The sequence below is a fragment of the Rhineura floridana genome, chromosome 2 (assembly GCF_030035675.1).
Source record: "Rhineura floridana isolate rRhiFlo1 chromosome 2, rRhiFlo1.hap2, whole genome shotgun sequence".
Taxonomy (NCBI): domain Eukaryota; kingdom Metazoa; phylum Chordata; class Lepidosauria; order Squamata; family Rhineuridae; genus Rhineura; species Rhineura floridana.
In genome coordinates, this window is record NC_084481.1 from 209,500,417 (window position 1) to 209,520,117 (window position 19,701).

At 43.1% G+C, this 19,701-nt stretch overlaps 1 protein-coding gene across 3 annotated transcripts in view; it reads right to left on the bottom strand.

Moving 5' to 3' along the window:
* Window positions 1-17,911, bottom strand: part of DICER1 (dicer 1, ribonuclease III) — a 98,070-nt gene extending 80,159 nt beyond the window's left edge. For 2 of the 3 annotated variants that reach the window (XM_061612060.1, XM_061612058.1), the window contains exons 1-3: window positions 17,484-17,911; window positions 8,406-8,472; window positions 5,963-6,058 (exon numbers count right to left, since the gene is read on the bottom strand). The gene's annotated coding sequence lies outside the window, so the exon portion shown is untranslated. The remainder of the gene's footprint in view (window positions 1-5,962; window positions 6,059-8,405; window positions 8,473-17,483) is intronic. The other variant, XM_061612059.1, reaches the window with a different exon arrangement.
* Between the last annotated feature and the right edge of the window lie 1,790 nt (window positions 17,912-19,701).

Genomic DNA, 19,701 nt, shown 5'->3' on the forward strand with positions numbered 1-19,701 from the left:
CCTCACAGGTTCTCTGAAGGGAGTTCTTTTCTGTAGATTCTTGGTCACTGTCCACCAACGAAACGACAACCTCAGCGGAGGACAGAGATGCACTCTCCTGTGTCTGGAATTCGTGATGTCCAGCTGAAAAGACTGCAGAGCCCACTGGAGTGGTCAAGTATGGTAGTGAGCCCAACGGAAAATGTGAATGAGGGAGAGTAAGAGTCCCAGGGCCTTAGCTAGAAGCATCACACCCTCCATCCTTCTTGTCATGAGATGGCAAGCGGTGTGGATGCTGGCAGCTATCCTGTCTGGGGACAGAAACACCATCATACGGGCTGTGTCCAATATGGTGCCAAGACGGTGAAGACGCTGCAACAGAATCAGGTGATGAGGGTGAGACATACTTGGAGGGATGCCTGAGGCATGGAGGGTGCCCATACCAGGAGATTGTCCAGGTAGGGGTAGATGTGGATCCCCCGGAGCCAAAGGTGAACCACCAGAGCAACCATACAGCTGATGAGAGACCAACGGAAGGGCCATTACTGGAAGTGAGCCTGGTTGTAAGCAAATCTCAGGAAAATTCGGTGGATGGGCAGGATGCGAACATGCAGGTAGGCTTCCTTCAGATCGATAGAAGCCAAAAAGTCTCTTTTGTGAAGCACCTCCAGAATCAATGCCAGAGACTCCATCTTGAAATGCCAACGCCTGACAAAGGAGTTGAGGAATTTGAGATCTAGGATTGCCCTCGTTGAATGATCTTTTTTGGGCACTGCGAAAAGAATAGACACCTGAGTAAAATTCGGCGGGATTCACTGGCTCTATAGCAGCTATAGAAAGTAAGTGGCTTATGGCCTCTGTCATCACTGCCCACCTCTTGGGAGAGGGAGGACGGTAGGAACCTTCGAGGAGGAAGCTCCCCAAATTCTACAGTGTAACCATGACTTAGTCTCTTGCACCCAGGCATCCATTGTAACATGTCTCTGTGATGTTCCTGCTTATATTGTAAATATAGTAAGTGCTGTTTATATAGAAGACATATGGTAAGTGAAGTGAAAGAGGAGAGGGGAGTACATGAGCAGTAGAATGCTGGATGATTGGCTGAGCATTTGAATGGCTGGGAGTATAAATGGAAGAATGGCAGTTGAATCTGGGAGATTGTGGTTGAGGTGGTATCTTTGAGAGGTTGAGAGAGAGGTTGGAGGTCAGGAGCGTGGAGAAAGAGGGAGTTGGAGTTCTGATTAATAATAAGTCAAGTACAAAACAGGAATAGATGAAACCATACGCTTGTGTAAAATTCCTTAAGTAATCTTGTTATTTCTGATATTTAATAAATTCTTATTTTGTTTACCAAAGGCCTGATCCTTGGCTGGGGGAATATACAGACCAGAAGGGAGGGCAAGGTAATTACCAAGGCTGAACAGAAACTGTATCTAATGGTGGCAGCGGTGAAGGGAGAGATTGTAACAAGTCACGTATCAAGAGCAACCCAGAGTTGGATGCTTTAAATATAAAGATACAAGGGGGTTGGGAACAGCATAGGCACACAGTCACAAAGTAACAAGCTATAGAGAGACTTAGGCAAAGTCTCTGGGAGTTTGGGTTACAGAAAGTGACTGGTAGTGCTGCCTAGCAGTGGGATTAGTTGAATCTGTGCTAGAGCTGAAAAGGGTAAGAGGAAAACCTGACGTTCCTGTCTGCTGGTAGCCACAAGTGAGAGCTTCACTGGTGGTGCTGGGGAAGGACGTCACAGTCTCCAAGCTGTGGCAAAGTGGAGACGTCTGCCCCCTATTGGGATGGTGTCAGTACCAGTGTTGCTGACTTCCTCCACAACCAACGGTCAGAGTACACCTCTGGCATCCTGAGAACTGATACTGGGTGTGGCCGAAGCATCTTAGTCTGCTCCAATAGCCTCTTGAGGAACAAAAATCACAGACCCTACCTGCAGGCCACGAAGACCAAAAGGACTTCTGGTATGGGTAAGATGACGATCTGTGGACAGCCCTGCAATCAACTCATTTAGAAGTGGCCAACACAGGCTTCCTCTTATTCTTGGGATCAATGAGCATAGCCTTGAGGGGCTCATCCCCAAAAGAGAAGGAGCCTGAATAGGAGGCCGTGGAAAGGTTGATACGAGCAATGTTGTCACCATCCTAGTGACATAGCCAAAGGGTCCTACAAGCTACCACACCTGTGGACATAGCCCTAGAGGCAAATTGTGTTGCATCAAGCATTGCATCTGCCACAAATGCTGTGGCCTTGTGTAGCTTGACCAATGTCCGACAAAGTCTAGCTGGATCCAGCTGACGATTGCCGAGTAACTCATCAAGTAACATCATTGAGGCTCTGATGATCAAAGATGCCACACAGGAAGCTCGAACTGCATATGCCGAAGCGCTATGGTTCTTTCGAACAGCAAAGTCCAGTCTCTGCTCAGGTGGATCTCTTGAGCATTGAGAATTGCCTTCCTTGGGAAGGAGAGACATGGAAACAAGAGTGGAAATGGGCCAATCCACTGCAGGAACCTTCAGAAAGTTCATGAAGTCAGGATCTAGTGAGTGAAACTTGTTACCAAATGCTGTCATGCGACATACATAAAGAGGATGACCCCATACCTTGTTCACCATTTTGTTGAGAGGGTCAGGCACTGGGAATGAATGAACTGAAGACTTGGGAACTTTTAGCCCCCTTGACTGGAGCCAAAGAGGGTTCATAATGTACTCAAGGATTTGCAGAACAAGGCAAGACAGTCTGAAGACTCAAACAGACGATGCAAGCAATCCTCCTCTCCATCCGACTCCCTGCTCCACTCAGCTTCCTCTCCATCAGGAGTGATGAAGGGATCAAGAGGATCTGCCTCTAGAGCATGTTGGGCCCTGCCTCTGGAGAAGTCAAACGGATTAGGAGACAAAGCCCATTGTTGTTCTGGACATTCCTCAGAGGGTGAAGGTTGTGGTCGATGTGTAGACCTGAGGGCAGGCCCTTGAATCTCAGAGGAGATGGAACCAAGGAGCACATCTCTGAATTGAGAGAGAAAAGCTTGGTTCAGGAGAAGACCCTGCAAGGGAGGCGAGATCCAAGGGCAACTGAGGCTGCAGATGGCCCAAGTTGCTCAGCCGAAGTTAAAGGTGCGGGGGTCAAGGGCTGTGAGAGGGGAACCCTCTAGTGAGGCTGCACCACCGGAGGCTGGTCCGGAAAGCCTTCAAATTCCTCCTCCAAAGACTCAGCAGGTGAATGGAAAAGGGCTTCCAGGCTCTGCTAACCCTCAACGGAAGCCCCACGTGAAGATGGAAGACTGATATAACGAGCTTGTCTGTTAGCTACCCGTTTAGCAGACAGAAGTGACTTCTTAGCCCCTTTGGAGGAAACATGCTTGGAAGGCCTATGCTTACATGACTTGGCTTGAGACACGGCTCAGGTTGTCAGTGGCTGCAGAGGGATTGGAGGCTGCACATCACCGATGAGTGGCTGCGACTCTGTAATTAATTCCATAGGTGCAGCTGAAGATGGCCCAACCATGGTAAGCACGCACACAGTAGGGGGAGCAGTACCAGGCAGTCAAGGTCCAATCACACATGCACAGACTGCAGGGTGCAGTGGAAAACCAATCAACACATGCACAGGTAGAGGGGTGTGGTGGATTGAGTGAGGCCAGTAGAACACGCACGTAGTAGAGGGGAGGGGTATGACCTCAAAGCAGCCAAAACCTTATTCATATATGTGTTCCTTATTACGTCCTCCCTTTCTTCTCTGTACCCTCCTTTCTTTCCTTTATTCTCTATTTCCTCCCATCCTGTACTTGCCCCTTGTATAAGGTGGGGAGAAAACAGGAGGAGACCAAGGACAGATAGGCACTGACTGAGGGGGGGAAAAGAGCGGGAAAATGCTAACCAAAATGGCAGACGGAGGAAAAATAGCAGGAAAGCAGCAACACAAAATGGCAGTTCTATTGAGCCTATGTGGAAGAAGGGGAAATAATGGTGGAAACCCCCTCAGCAGCGGGAACAATGATCAGGTCTGCCCGAGGTGGAGGAGAAACGCGGGCTGCAGCCGCAAGCTTCTGGGCAAGCGGAGTATGAGCAGGAGAGAGGGCAGTTGCAGCTTGCAAGCTCCGAAAAGGAATCCACCGCTGAGGGAAGAGTGCCGAATGGAGCAAAGCCACCTCCGCAAGCTCTGTGGGGCGGGAGAGGAAGGCAAGGGAGCGGAACCGCCGCCACCACATGACAGGCAGGGTGGGCGAAGCGGCAGCCAGAGCTCCAAAGGTAGGTGGAAGCCACCACAGCTGCCAACGCAGGCAAGCAGGGGAGAGAGAGATGCTGCTGTGAAGGGTAGGCGGACAGGAGAGGGAGCCGCTGCCACGCGTTCCAGGGATGATTAGAGCCACAGCTGCAAGCTCTGAAGGGAGCCGCCACCGCAAAGGGCAGGAAGGCAAGGAGGGAGCCGCTGCCACAAAAGACAGCTGGGCAGGGAAGGAGCCACCGCAGCAAACCCTGGAGACGACTGGAGCCGCAGCCGCGAGCTCTGAAGGATGGGGAAGACAAGGCTAGGACGGGCAAGGATCAGAGCCGCGGGTGCAAGCTCTGAGAAACAGGTGGGGATGGGAAGGGAAGGTAGAGGGAGCAAGACAAACCTCAGCCCCTGAAAAAGGCCCCAATGGCCCCTGAAAAAGGCCCTCTCTGCTCAGGGAAGAGAGCCCCCCCAGAAAAAGGAACATAAGAAAAAAGGCCCCCCTTTAAAAAAAATATAATATATAACTAAAAAGGACAAATGCTGAACAAAAGAAAGCAAAGAAAAGATACAGCAATGACAAGGAACAGACTCACTAAAAGAGCTCTGGCTGAAAGATCTCCCTAGGACAAAAGGCAGGAATGGGAATGGGGACAAGCCGGAAGGAGCAGCTAAAGTCTTGACTCTCATGAATTCCTTCCTTTGGACACTAGGCGGTGCTACTACCCACTTGATGGTATGCTACCTGGTAAAAACAAGTTGTATTGAAATTTATGCTGGATTGAATAATTCCTGGAAAGTTGCATATGTAATCAATCAGTCCAGTACTGCTAAAAGTTGGAAACCCAAATCTTTCTTAGAAGTGAGGACACTTGACAATCTCATCAAGAATGTGGTATACAGGAACGAAGATGAGGTTTTATTTTTACAACTCATATCAGGCTTTATTTCAACACCTTACTAGATCTCTCTCCAGTATTTGCTTTCTTTATACTTTTGTTCAACATTTTCAATGTTATGTTCTAATAGTATATTTAAAATGGCTGCCTCATGATTTTTCTTGTTTTAATTTGTCCCTTAAGTTTTCATGTACAAATATACTTTGAAATCACATTTTGATTTTGTAGTTATAATTCACAGTGATCAAACTTAATTTTATCACCACTTTAACATGCACAAGATTTTGGTATATACATTTAAAACTAAAGTACTTTACTTAACACTATATATGGAAATGGACTGCCTTCAAGTCGATTCCGACTTATGGCGACCCTATGAATAGGATTTTCATGGTAAGCAGTATTCAGAGGGGGTTTACCATTGCCTTCCTCCGGGGCTGAGGCAGTGACTGGCCCAAGGTCACCCAGTGAGCTTCATGGTTATGTGGAGATTCAAACCCTGGTCTCCCAGGTCATAGTCCAACACTTTAGCCACTACACCACACTGGCGCACGCTCTCGCTCCCCCCCTCTCCCTCTCTCTCTCACACACATATAATATTTCAGAAACTCAAAATGTTTCATTTTAAGATTACTAGCAATACCCAGCAATTCTAGTAAAAGTAGAATTTTGGTGGTTGTTGGTTTAAGCTGTAACATTACCACTGTTACTCATAAAAAAAAAATTACTCATAAGACAAATTGACCAATGAGATTTGAAGCTTTCTTCCAAAGAAATGACTTTTTAGAAATGCCAGTGTTAAGCAGAATATTCATAATGATATGAAGTTCTAGCCCTGTTAGGTACCGCAGACTTACTGTATTAGTTTCTGTGACCTCTGTGTATACGTTTTCTGAACTGCATGTTGACACCATTATATCCGCTTCAAAGCTAATCACATTGCTGTGAAGCTCCTGTTCAGTCAATTGAAGAAAATTGTCAGTGAAGAATAAGAGATAACATACTGTTAAAATATTAAGTGTAAGAAATCTACTTCTGCAGTTGAATCTATATCTTGTTTCTCTATAGAACCAGCATTGCATAGTACCTAGATAACTGATGCACATAAAATGCAGGCCTGTGGAGTTGGAGTCGTGAGCAATTTTGGGTGGAGTCGGAAGAAATGTACTGACTCCGACTTCAAAATAAATTTTGATTGACAATTTTTTTAAAATATAAATTCAAAATGTCAAAGAAGCTTCTCATGAAGTCAGCTGTAGTTGAGCATTTCACCATAACTCAAGATGGAAAACATTGTGTGTGTCAGTGTACGACACAGGACCAAGATGAAGACAAATGCTGTGATGCCAAGATCAGCGCATATTCAGGTGATACAAATGCTACTACGAGAGCTTCCAATTTAAAAAGACATTTACAGCGCTTTCCAGGGCTGTGGAGTTGGAAGCAATCTTGGGTGGAGTCGGAGTCAGTAGAAAAATAGGAGTCGGAGTCAAAGGTTTGGTGTACTGACTCCACAGTCCTGATAAAATGTTAAAACTGTAGTATTAAATCTGAATTATTAAAACAGATGGGGAAGAGTTGGTTACATGCATCTTTAGATGTGCCCAGCCGTACTTGCAAGCTAATATGTCAGTTTGTGAGTGGGCTGCCAACAAAGGGGATGGGGGAACAGCAGGAAACTCCTGTACAAGGAGCAGCAAAGGGTAGGGAGAATGCAGCAAGCAACTATAATGACCCAAAATAATTTTAGATTTCTCAGACCTGTCAAAAGCTAAGTGAAGAAAGTTAACTAGGTGACTAACTGTGTTACACCATAAATCCCTGAAAACTAGAAGCTGGAAGAATCGAAATTCTAGAATAAATATTTTTCTTCATTAACAAAAGAAAACCTGGTTATTAAAACGATAAACTCACAAAGTGTTAATAAAATTGAATAAGGTATGGGGAACAAAGAAGGGGAAGTACACTTACAGATGTTGGTTGTCACCTACTGTATTTAAAGTTACACAGAATGCTTTGGGGAATTGGGGTCGGAATTGAAATAAATGGTGCCATTCAGGGGGCACAAAATTTGTTCCAAAGCAGCCGGTCTCTCCTGGGTGGATGGGGGAATAAATCATGTTTGGCTGGGGGGAATCCCTGTACCTCTCTGTGCAAAGCACTGTTCAAGGGAGGCAGATTGATTTTAATGGCCATTTTGCTGCAGTTTGCCTTCTCTAGAATAGCTGCAACAGCCACCTTATCTCTTTCTATAGGTAGGTACCATTCCATGTTTGACGTCAGGTGTTGTTCTACTCCACCTCGTACATATGGTCTATGCAGAAGGGTAAACCATGACAAGGACTTTTAGGAGGCAGCATGGTACAAGCTGTGGAGTCATAGTTCATTTTCCACCTTAAAGGAGATAAAACATTTGCTCTCCTTGTCATTTTCACTCTCTGGGGTGAAATTGTTCAAAAAGCAGCAGGGATTTCAAGCTTAGCTCTAATTAGCTTAGATTCTAACAACCATAAGCATCACTATCAGAATTAGGTTTTCCTGCCCTCTTCTCCCCACACAGGAGAGGAGAGTTGATGTAAATCACAACATCTTCCCTCCCACCTCCCACCATGAGAAGTGCCTCTTCACTCACACTTTACATATTTGGATCCAAACCAGTATAATTTAATGACATTGTAAGCTGGTTTTGAGGATGTAATAAACATCTTACGTAGGATATATTTTTAAACAAACAAAAAATAAACCAGTGTAATTCTCCATCACAGCTAAATAAATACAACCATTAGCTCTAAACCATCCTGCTAGGATAGTTTTTTTTTATATACAAAGCACCAGGGATTATGACTTCTACTTACTCAACAGGCTAAGTAAGAAAATCTATATTTATACTTCTCAAGATGACTAAAGCAGCAAGGTTGCCAGCCATTCTAGATGATGTACATAATCATTTTCTAAACTCTGGATGATATTTTTCAATAATTATCATTGTCAGAACTTACTAAGATGATCCTGCCACATAACTAAATTTCAAATGTAAAAATACTTGTACTTATAAAATCGAGGTTTTGGCAGCCACAATAGAGTCAATGTTCTACTTTTTATGTAGTGAATAAAAGAAAATTTCCTCCTCCTAATGAACTGTTCAGAAATAAATAGCATTCTGATTGTAAATCATTTTTAAAAGTTAAAACAAAGTGAGAATAATTAAAAGGAACCAAATTTAATGAAAATTTCTACCCAATTAGCTTTTAAACATTAAGGAGCACACCTTAGTATTATTTCAGAGCATTTTATTTCTACCTTGAATGCTGATATTGAGCTTTTCCAGAGTTTCCAAGCCTGTAATTTTGTTTCAAACCTAGGTATCCTAGAAGGCAATAGAAAAACAGTACATTTTAACAAACTCTAATGAAAGCCAACCACGCCATGTGGTACTCTGCTTTCTTGCATTTTGATATTTAGCTCTGGGGCAACAGAACATTACCCTTTGAAATCTAAACTTCATACGTCCGTTATGGCCGAGGATGCAGAGAGCAAGTGTCTGAAATATCAACTTAAGGGCCTCAAAATATATGCGTATTTTCTATTTTATCTGCTAAAGTAATTGTTCACTAACATCAGAGTTACAGTTGGTTCTTCACTTTCTTTAACTATGAAAATGAAATCTTAAAGAAACTTAATATTTACTATGTTATGCATCCATGTTTTTGTAAATTTCAAATAAAACTACCACTTTATACTGAGAAACTACTGAGAAAAAACCCAATACATAGAAACAGATAGTCATTACCTAATTGTGTGCACTCTTGTAAAACAAGGCACTGTATCAACACCCCTTTCCCCATTTCACTATGAGAATGCTGCAGATATCAAAGAATACTTATTGGTGTTAAAATTACATTTTCTTTTAATTTTTCTGTTTCCCGTGCACCATAGCCACTTCCAAGAAGTGAAATCATGTTCTGAAAAGCATAGTACTAATCAGTGTAATCCACAAAAATAGCTTATTTAACAAAAAGCAAGGCAAAATTCATCCACAGAAGTTTAAAAAAGCAGTTCACTACTAGTGAAGAATATTGGGGCAATTATCAACAGCTGCTTTGGGATGTGGATGTTCATGGAGCAGATTAGGACAGTACCCAGCAGATTAGGACACTACTCAAACAAAAGATCCAGCCAGAACTATTAATTTTCCTATCCCAGCTGTGACGCAGTTCAAGAGGTGGCATGCAACGCCATCACAATACAGATGGTTCTTCTGTCAAAAAAAGGATAAAGGTACATTAGGTGTCAATGAGTGTAGCCCCACTCTGTGACAGAAATTCTGCATAAATTGTAAGATATCTTGTGTCATAGGCTGGGAGTAGGGCTACATCACACTTTTCCCCCATGACTTTATTATACCCTATCCTCTAAAGCAGGGATGGGGAACCTGTGACCCTCCATATGGTTGCTAGATTCCCTCCCATCATACCCAGCCACCATGGCTAATGGTCAAGGATGATGGGACTCAGAAGTCCAACAATGTCTAGAGGACCACAGGTTCCACATCCTGGTTTAGGCAGTAGAACTACAAATATTGAATTGATTATCCCACACTGCAAACAAAATGAAGAGATCAGAGCTTGAAAAATTTGCAGATGATTGCTTGCCTGGCTTGAACCAAGGCAAAACCAAAGCAGCCCCAGCTGTAGCTCTGCCCATACCATTTCTGTAGTAAATAGGTAGGGCTATGCCAGTTTAAATTTAAATAACATGTAAGAAGAATATAAAGATCAAATAAGGAACGGATTTGAGGCTTAAACTTACTGACAGACAACCAGAAGAACTATGGAGTGAAATCAGAGACATTATCAGGGAAGAATGCAAAAAGACAATACCTCTAGTTAAAAAGAAAGACCTCAATGGATGACTGAAGAATCCATTCTTAATTGTGTAGCTACTAGTTTCATCCTAGTGTGCTCATCCAACAATAAATTCTATGCTCTAAGAATATTGCAGAAGTTAAATGCTACATGTTGCTTCTTAGATTACTTCCAGGAAGCACTGAGTCTTTAAAATACAGAAACCTTTGTGTTAAGTATAATGAAACCTACTTAAAGGCTCTTACCATATATGGAGCAAGAAATGCCAGACATCCAAGCTGGATTTAGAAAGGGAAGAGGCACCAGAGATCATATCGCAAACATACGTTGGATAATGGAACAGACCAAGGAATTTCAGAAGAAAATCACCCTGTGCTTTATAGATTACAACAAAGCCTTTGATTGTGTAGATCATGAAAAACTATGAAATGCTTTAAAAGAAATGGGGTGCCACAGCATCTGATGGCCCTGATGCGCAACCTATACTCTGGACAAGAGGACAGAATATGGAGAAACCGACTGGTTCCCAATCGGAAAGGGTATGAGACAGGGGTGTATTTTATCACCCTATTTATTTAATCTATACGCAGAATATATCATATGGAAAGCGGGATTGGACCAAGATGCAGGAGGTGTGAAAGTTGGAGGGAGAAATATCAATAATTTAAGATATGCAGATGATACCATACTACTAGCAGAAACCAGTAATATTTGAAACGAATGCTGATGAAAGTTAAAAAGGAAAGCACAAGAGCAGGACTGAACATCAAAAAGACTAAAGTAATGACAACAGAAGATTTATGTAACTTTAAAGTTGACAATGAGGACATTGAACTTGTCAAGGATTATCAATACCTCGGCACAGTCATTAACCAAAATGGAGACAATAGTCAAGAAATCAGAAGAAGGCTAGGACTGGGGAGGGCTGCTATGAGAGAACTAGAAAAGGTCCTCTAATGCAAAGATGTATCACTGAACACCAACGTCAGGATCATTCAGACCACGGTATTCCCAATCTCTATGTATGAATGTGAAAGTTGGACAGTGAAAAAGGCTGATAAGAGAAAAATCGACTCATTTGAAACGTGGTGTTGGAAGAGAGCTTTGCGCATACCATGGACTGCAAAAAAGACAAATAATTGGGTGTTAGAACAAATTAAACCAGAACTGTCACTAGAAGCTAAAATGATGAAATGGAAGTTATCATACTTTGGACACATCATGAGAAGACATGATTCACTAGAAAGGACAGTAATGCTTGGAAAACAGAAGGGAGTAGAAAAAGAGGAAGGCCAAACAAGAGATGAATTGATTCCATATAGGAAGCCACAGCCCTGAATTTACAAGATCTGAACAGGGTGGTTTATGACGGATGCTCTTGGAGGTCACTGATTCATAGGGTCGCCATAAGTCGTAATCGACTTGAAGGCACATAACAATAACAACCTTAAATTATATCTTAAAATGCAAAAGCAATTGAAGTTCTCTATACACAAATTAAAAGGTTTTTTTAAAACACATCTAGTTTTTCAGGATGCAATAACTTTTTACTACTACTACTACAAAATACCGTTGTGGGATTTTGAACACAAAAACTGCTTAAATTAAGCTATCTAGAACTAGTTTCAACACATTTCCCCCAAGTTTTCATTGTTATCACCCACTCAACTAGTGTCAGTCAAGTTTAGAAACATCTGAAGAATACTGCTAATACAGAAACACTGACCATCTGATCACCTCCCTGAAACCTTTTCAGGTTCTAGACTATGACCTCCAGAATTCATGAACTTGTCTTAGCATTCATGATTGCACCTCCTATACAAGTATCATTAAAAACATCCACCATAATGTATTGTTCCATCCACTGTGTGACAAGATGAATCTTGTTTCCATTTATGGATAGTGTGGAATGTCTAACTTCCTTTTAAAACAAGAATCGGGAACCTGTGGCCCTTTCAGATGTTGTTGGACTCCAGTTTCCATCAGCCGCAGCCAGCACGGCCAATGGTCCAAGATGGCGGGCAGCTATACCAGCAATATCTGGAGGGCCACAGGTTCCCCATCCCTACCTTAAAAAAAAGTCTGTTTTGATAAGTAATGTTCACTAGATTACCATTTCTTCCACCACTTTTTAAATAGTAGCATCAACAATCAGAATACACTTGTATCATCAATTGTAATATGCCATTCTGAGGCACCATTTTATTTTATTTATTTTAATTATTTCTTTGGTGTAGCCAGACTTAGAATTATATTAATCTAATTCTACTGTGTTTTTATACTTCACAACATACCAGCAAAAAGGGGGAAATGCACAAAACCTCAGTAACAAGGCAGAATGGCTTACTAATTTTATAAGGGTCCTAGAACTGAGATAGTTTACAACACGCATCCAATTCAGCAACAGATCATACAAAAACAGACACAAATGTATTCATACACATCCTAAGCTGGATGAGGAACTGAGTGCATCAATGGGCAACTGCTGCACATGATTTCCTTCCCCGGAGCTGCAACTGCAGGAATGACAGTGGGAGCCATTCTTTACAGGAAAAGCGGTGGCCAGCTGAAGTTGTCTCTAGTCAAGAATGGAGGACAAGGGCGAAGTTTCCCCAGTTCAGCCTCACCTCATCAACCTTTCAAATAAAGGCATAGGCAATGGACAGATTTTAATAATACCAGTAAAGTACAAGGTACTTAGCAGATATTATGATAACTTTTGATGAGATGTGAAAAGGCTGAGGGCACATGACTAAATATTAAGCAAGGGGCATAACAGTAATTTTAAAAATATTATCATAAAGGCAAGTAATATGCTAAAGTACATTAGCACAGGTACTTTATAAATATCAGGATGTTAACTTATTTTAGAGATGTTTGATATATTGCCTGAAGTGTTATGGAATCCCTATCCTGCACACAAAGGAAGTTTGGGTAGTGGCAACATATCAGCAAGGAAGAAATAGCTGCACAACACCTAAAACAGAAAGATGGTCAGAATTCCAAATTTTATAAAGGTCTCAGACTTAGGCAATATTTCAAAAATATGCACCTCAGTCCGGCTACAGGCTTCCAGATATACAGGAAGTGGCTTCGAAATTTCTATCCCTTATCTGGATGGGGAAATACACAAACAAGTATTGGGCCTGAAATTCCCTTTGCTGATACAACAGTCCAAGCCACAAAGTAATTTTTAGTTGCAAGACAGGACAAGTGTTCTATAACCCTTAAAAGTGCGACTCAAGAAAGACACAGAAAGATATTCCCTGTCCAAATACTGAAGCAGAGGGAAATGTGTACCTATTAAGAAGTACTACCATTGGGGGGGGGGAGATCAGGAATGAAAATTCCCTCCATAGCAAATTTATCCCAGAATTCTTTCATTGCGAATGTATTTCTAGTAGTTTTATTATTTTTATTATGTGTCACCTTGAGTTCCTTCCAGGAGAAAAGTGGGATATATGTTCTAAAAATAAAAAAAGACTGACACTACTCCCAAATTTTCTAATTTAGGTACCCAGTCAAAAGGACTAATAGATTCTGGATGTAAAGTCACCTCAGCAATTATTCTTTTGACAATCTTAACATTGATGTGGTGTCATAACTGATCTTTGATGCTTTTAGAATTTCTTAAGAATCCATTTCCATTTAATGTAACATTTTCAGTAAATGCTAAAAGGCTTATTTTAGTCTAGGGTGGATATAAACATACAGTGGGAAATATTTCAGATTATTAAATGCCAATAGTCCTGACAGTACCTCTCCGCCTCCACCAATTCCAAGCACTAGCAATTACATCCATCCACTTCTCTGCAGCTTATATTTCAGACACAGTGGCTGCTAGGGGGTTGCAGGTTCTAGTTACAGGGCACTACATCAGCATAGGAAGTAGGCTTCTGGACAGTTTGCTCAAAAAGAAAATTTATAACCTCTTCAAATCAGCACAACCAGCCCTTCAAGATAAGGTGCAGAGTTGTACTCTGAGGACCAACCTACACATTATACCAGGAATAAGGAACCTATGGCCTTCAGAATATTGTTGGACTCCATTTCCATCAGCCCCAGCTAGCATGCGCAATAGTCAAGGACAATGGAGTTGACAACATCTGGAGGATCACTGTTTGCCCATGACTGCATTGCAGTTTCTTGCAACGTTCTTCTTTCTTTTGTAAGGAAAGGGAAAGTTGCCACTGGAGGTTACAATTGAGAGGAGTCATTTTTAGTTCTCAAAACTGACTCGCCCACCACACTCTTTTTTTCCTTCGGAGAAAAAATTCAGGAGAGCAGCAACAATAGCGCAAAGATTCTTATGGGAGAAGGGGTGAAAATGGAAAGGTCTTGCAGCAGCAACAGGTGTCAGGAATTCTGATTAATGAGAAAATTAATTTCTCCCCAGAATTAGCAGTGGGCACTTTTGTTAAGGTGGTGAACAGGTGAAGTTTCCCCAGCTTTACACCCTTCAAAAAGAACAGCTGCTATCTGTAGTAAAGAATGCATAGTGTACAGTTAGCAGTGCATTTAGCAAGGATAAAATTGTTTTATTGTCTAGAAGCACACAGAACTTCATGAAATGTTACTGAATAAACTGTAGGATCATTGTTCTATAGCAAACTATCAAACCTGAAGCCTAATGAGCATGAAGACAGCTAGCTTTTTCCCAGTGAAAAATGGACTGCTTTCAGGTCGATTCCGACTTATGGGCGACCCTATGAATACGGTTTTCATGGTAAGTGGTATTCAGAGGTGGTCTATGTGATGTTCCTATATATTAATGTATATATGGTAAGTGCTGGTTGTTTAGAGTATACATGGTAAGTAGTGAAAGAGGAGGGGGAGTGAATGGGCAATAGAATGCTTGATGATTGGCTGAATGTTTAAAATGGCTGACAGTATAAATGAAAGGATGACAGGTAAATCTGGGTGAATGTGAGGTGGTAAATTGTGGAATCTGGGGAGGAGAAGAGAAAGAGTGGATTGCTTGGTGGGGTTTAGAGAGTTGTTTACCAGGAGGGAGGTGGAGTTCGGATTAGTATTGAGTAAAACCATATGCTTATGTGCCTTAAGAAGAAATCTTGTTAATCTTGTTAGCTTTGTTATCTGTAATAAATACTTAATTTGGTTTACCAAAGGCCTGATCCTTGGCTGGGGTTTCACAGACCAGAAGGGAGGGTAAGGTAATGACCAAGGCTGAAGGGGAACTGTAACAAATGGTGGCAGCGGTGAAGAGAACAACAATACCAGTATTCAGAGTCTCTGGGAATACTAGTATTGGGACGTTACTGGTGGTTGCCTAGCAGGGGGATCTGTTGAGATCTGTGCTAGAGCGGATAGGTAAACCATAAGAGAGTGCGGTCCGGACTGGTGGAGTCCCTGGTGGTGCCTAGAGACAGGCAGTAACCACGAGCAGGTAGGAACCTGACAGGGAGAGCCAGGGAAGGATGCATCACAGTCTACTATTGCCTTCCTCTGAGGTTGAGCGCCGTGACTGGCCCAAGGTCACCCAGTGAGCTTCATGGCTGTGTTGAGATTCGAACCCTGGTCTCCCACGTCATAGTCCAACAGTTAACCACTACACCAGAGCTGAGACTCAAATGGGCTGAGATGATCCGGAATATAAAATGCTACTTTCCCATCATGTGATTAGTGTTCTTACAATACTCCAAAAGCATTAAGAGAATTCTGCTTTAAATAGTCCAGGCCTTTCAAAAGATCACTCTACCATAGTATAACATATAAGAAACATTTCTTACAAAGATGACTACACCCAGGATATATTGTTTGGTGCTTCTTGAAGCTTGAATGATACAATAAAAACATCCCTCACCACCACTACCTTCTCCTCACTATCAAGTTACTGGCACACTTCATGAAGGCTTAGGGTTCTTAAAGCACTACCCATTTCGGATTTCAATTCAACATAAAGACAGTATACTAGATGAGCAAAATATTATCTAAGCATTTTGTTTTACATCACAACAGTAAATGTATTTTTACAATTGCTTCATATTTCTGATTTGTTAACCATCATACTTCCAATCTTCTCATGAAGCCATAAGGGCAACATTAGAAGCAGTAGTGAATAAAATTCACCAGGTCTTTTCTCAGTGGCAATTTGAGAGAATAAGGAGAGGAGATATATTTCTTCCAAGCAAATGGAATTAATTTAAAAGGGTGAGACAGACAGCCCTCCTGTAATCCCAGTGATGCCAGAGACAGAAAGAAGGAATCAACGTGAGGCAGCATGCACAGGACAAATCAGGGTTACCAGACAACTCTTATTTATTCCAGCCTCATGGACATGGATTGATGGTCACTGCTTTAATTCAAGCCCCTGTAAGCCTACATTATAGTGAGACTCTCTTATTTCTCGGGACACACACACATGTATCTGTTGTCACTCTTGATTTCTGTTGTGCAACTAAAGAGGAAGGCTGACTAGTTCTCTCCCTGTCTAGCAGATGGCAATCCTAAAGTACTGTACAGGGGAAGGAGAAGGAAGAAAGAACCTGCTCCAGAATGCCAACTTCTACCATGTTGTTGCCCTGTTTTGGCACACAAAATTGGCGGGGGGGGGGACAGGAAAGCACATCTAACTACTCTCTTTATACAAAGTGCAGCAGCCCAAAAGAGATGCCCCCAAGATCACACGAATGCTACATATTCCTCCCCACTCTATAACAGCATATCCTGCAGCCCAATCCTTATGCTGTTTTTAAAAAGGGAGAAAAAGCCTTACTGAATCCAATGAGAATTACTCCCCAGTGAGCTCACAGAGGAATTTATCCAAGCCTGGCATAATCATGATTTTTTAAAACAAAAAACTGGAAGTGTATCTCCTATTACTATGGATTACAGGCAGAAACGATAGTGTGGGTACTATATTAAAATCACTGAATAAAACTTAGCAAGTGTACAGGTTGTATCCAACGTTAGTTATACGCAGGAGCACACCCACTGAAATTAATGGACACGATTCACATAGGCCCATTAATTTTGATGGATCCACTCAGAAGAATCTTAGTTGGATACAACCTTATGTGTTTATATGAACAGGTTTTTCCTTGCCCCCCCCCCGATTGACGGGGGGGGGCATTTTAAGAAAAAGAGAAAAGTGTTGAATGATCCCCCCCCTTGTGTCTCCAACTGCTCCGTCCTCAGGTCGGAAGAACTGAACGGAGGGGGTTAACTTTGAGGGGAGGCCCCGGCCCTGCTTGCCAAGGCGAGAGAGAAAGAGAAAGCGGTACTGAGGGGAAGACAAAGGCTTTCCCCTCCGCACGTCCCTCCCACTCGGCGCTCCCCGAACCGAGGATGGTGGAGACAGTCCAACTCCACTCAGGGGAAAGAAAAGTAAGCCTTGTAAGCTCCAGCAGGTGCTGGGCCCCAAGGCAGGCCACTGGAAACGACGACGACCCGGAGAACTCAGGACTTCTCACGGGGCGAAGGGAAGGAAGGAAGGAAGGAGACTAGGGCTTAGGAAGAAGGAGGAAGAGGGAAGGCCGGCGGCGCCTCATACCTGCCAGGCGGGACCCAGCCTGGAGCTGCCCCGGCTACAGGCGTCGCCTCATTATACCGCCATTGCTAATGCTGATACGGTTCCTGCCGCCACCGCCATTTCGCCTTCGCCTCTTCCTCCGCCTCTTAACTGTCAGGTTCCTCCATTCACCTGGGGCCGACTAGGACAAGCCTCCTCCCCGCCCCTGCCTACGCAAAAAGCTCCACCCTCGCTTTCGCCGATAGGGTCAGGGACAACGCTGTTGGCGCAAAAGCGTTCCGAGAATTAGGAGGTGTTGTAGTCTTTGCTGCTGCTGCCGCCGCCGCCGCCGCCGCCGCCTTCACGTCCACCTTCCGGCCATAGCAAACACAGACGCGCGCGAGAGACACGCTCGCCTAAATGTGTGTCGTCTCTCCGTTTTACTCAGTAGATGAAACAGCGGGCGCGATTGGAGAGGAGGGCTGGGTGAGAGGTTAAAGGTGGAGAGACGGACCAATCGGGTGGCAGAAGACGGCAACGGGCTAGGAAAGCTGCTAGAGGGAGAGGAGGGGCTTTGGTGGGGAGAGATTCACGTGCGTTTATGGCTGTAGGTCCGGGATTTTCAGAGCTAGCGTTTCTTTGGGAGTCTCTAGGAGCAAAAGGGCTCGTTGTATTTCGGAGACTTCGTTATGGGGCCCTGAAAGAAAACTACCCCCCCAAGGGTGCTTTTAAATGTTTCTTCCAACCCTGGACAAATCCTCCAGGGAAAGCAGAAATGTAGGGATTGGTGCCATTAGGGAAACCCATCCGAAAGTAACTACTCCCCCAGTGTAATAAGCACGCTTTTGACTTTCCAGAACTCGTCAGTGGAGAAGTCAGGCCAAAAGGATAGAGGAGGCCGTAATATGAAGGTTGAGGCTGCAGTCCTATTCGTCTCTACATGAGAGTAAGTCCTGTTGAACTAGGCGAGACTTGCTTCTTAAGTAGCCATGAAGGGGATCCTGCTGTGATGCTGCAATCCTATACGCACTTATCTCGAAGAAGGCTCAGTTGAACCCAGTGTGAATTACTTTGGAGCAAACATGGATAAGGAGTGTGCTCTGAATTAGACTAGATGGAGCTAGCTGCAACAACAACATTAACGGCGGTTTGTACCAGAAGCACTTTCCTTTAGTGCAAAGTCATAATTGGGTACAATCGGTGAAGTCCAAAAGTTTTCACAACAGTTTACTTATGCTCTTTGGGAGTCTTGTAGGCCTTGACAGGCAAATGGTATTGATGGCTCCTAGCTCTCTGAACTCTTGGCAACAGAGCTGTTGGAGGAGCTGGAAAGGGAGAAACACTGATGTATAAAGTTATCTCCTCATGTCTGTCCTGATGGACCTACAGCAACCACAGTGAAGCCCCAGAAGTGTGTGAGCACCATGCTCAGGCAACACTAGGTCAGGAATGGGGAACCTGTGGCCCTCCAGATATTGCTAGACCACAACTCTCATCCCTGATCATTGTTCATGCTGGCTGGGGCTGATGGTTGTTAGGTGTCCGACATCTGGAGGATCACAGTTCCCCATGCCAGTACTAGATGTTGGTGTCCAAGGTGAGCAGGGAGATGATATATACATTTCCAGAAGAGAAGAACAAGGAAAATATAACTACCTGACACACAGTAGTAACATCTTTCCTTTTGATATATCAGCCACAAAAATCATAGGTGCTAGTCATAGGCATGTTCCCTTACACAAGTGAATGCCAGATACAGTAAGTCACATATAGTAATTATATATAGATGATGTTATTCCTTTACCACTGGTTATGAGCACTTTCAGTCATTGAAAAGCTCTCCCATGTAGCATAGTAGTCATAACTAATTTAATTAGACTGCAGTGCTTAGCCATGATTTGCAATCAATAAGGCTTGTAGTATATTGGCAGTGTTGTAACCTGTGCCAAAAAAACCCTGATAGTAGAATGTCAAAATTACTGTAACAATAGTCTCTGTTGATGTTCAGGAGATAGAGGCAGTTAGTTGAAAGTAAGTTGTCCCAGTGAGTAAACATCCATAGGTGGGCTGTTTTGCATTTGATGTGAATGGAACTACTCTGAAACAAGTAATTTGAGGTTCCCAAAATTACTGACATGACAGCTGTAAAAAATAGATAGACAGGCAGATAGATCCTTCAAAGAGGTAGACAAATGAGAGCCAGTGTGGTGTCGTGATTAGAGTGTTGGACTAGGACCTGGGAGGCCAGGGTTCAAATCCC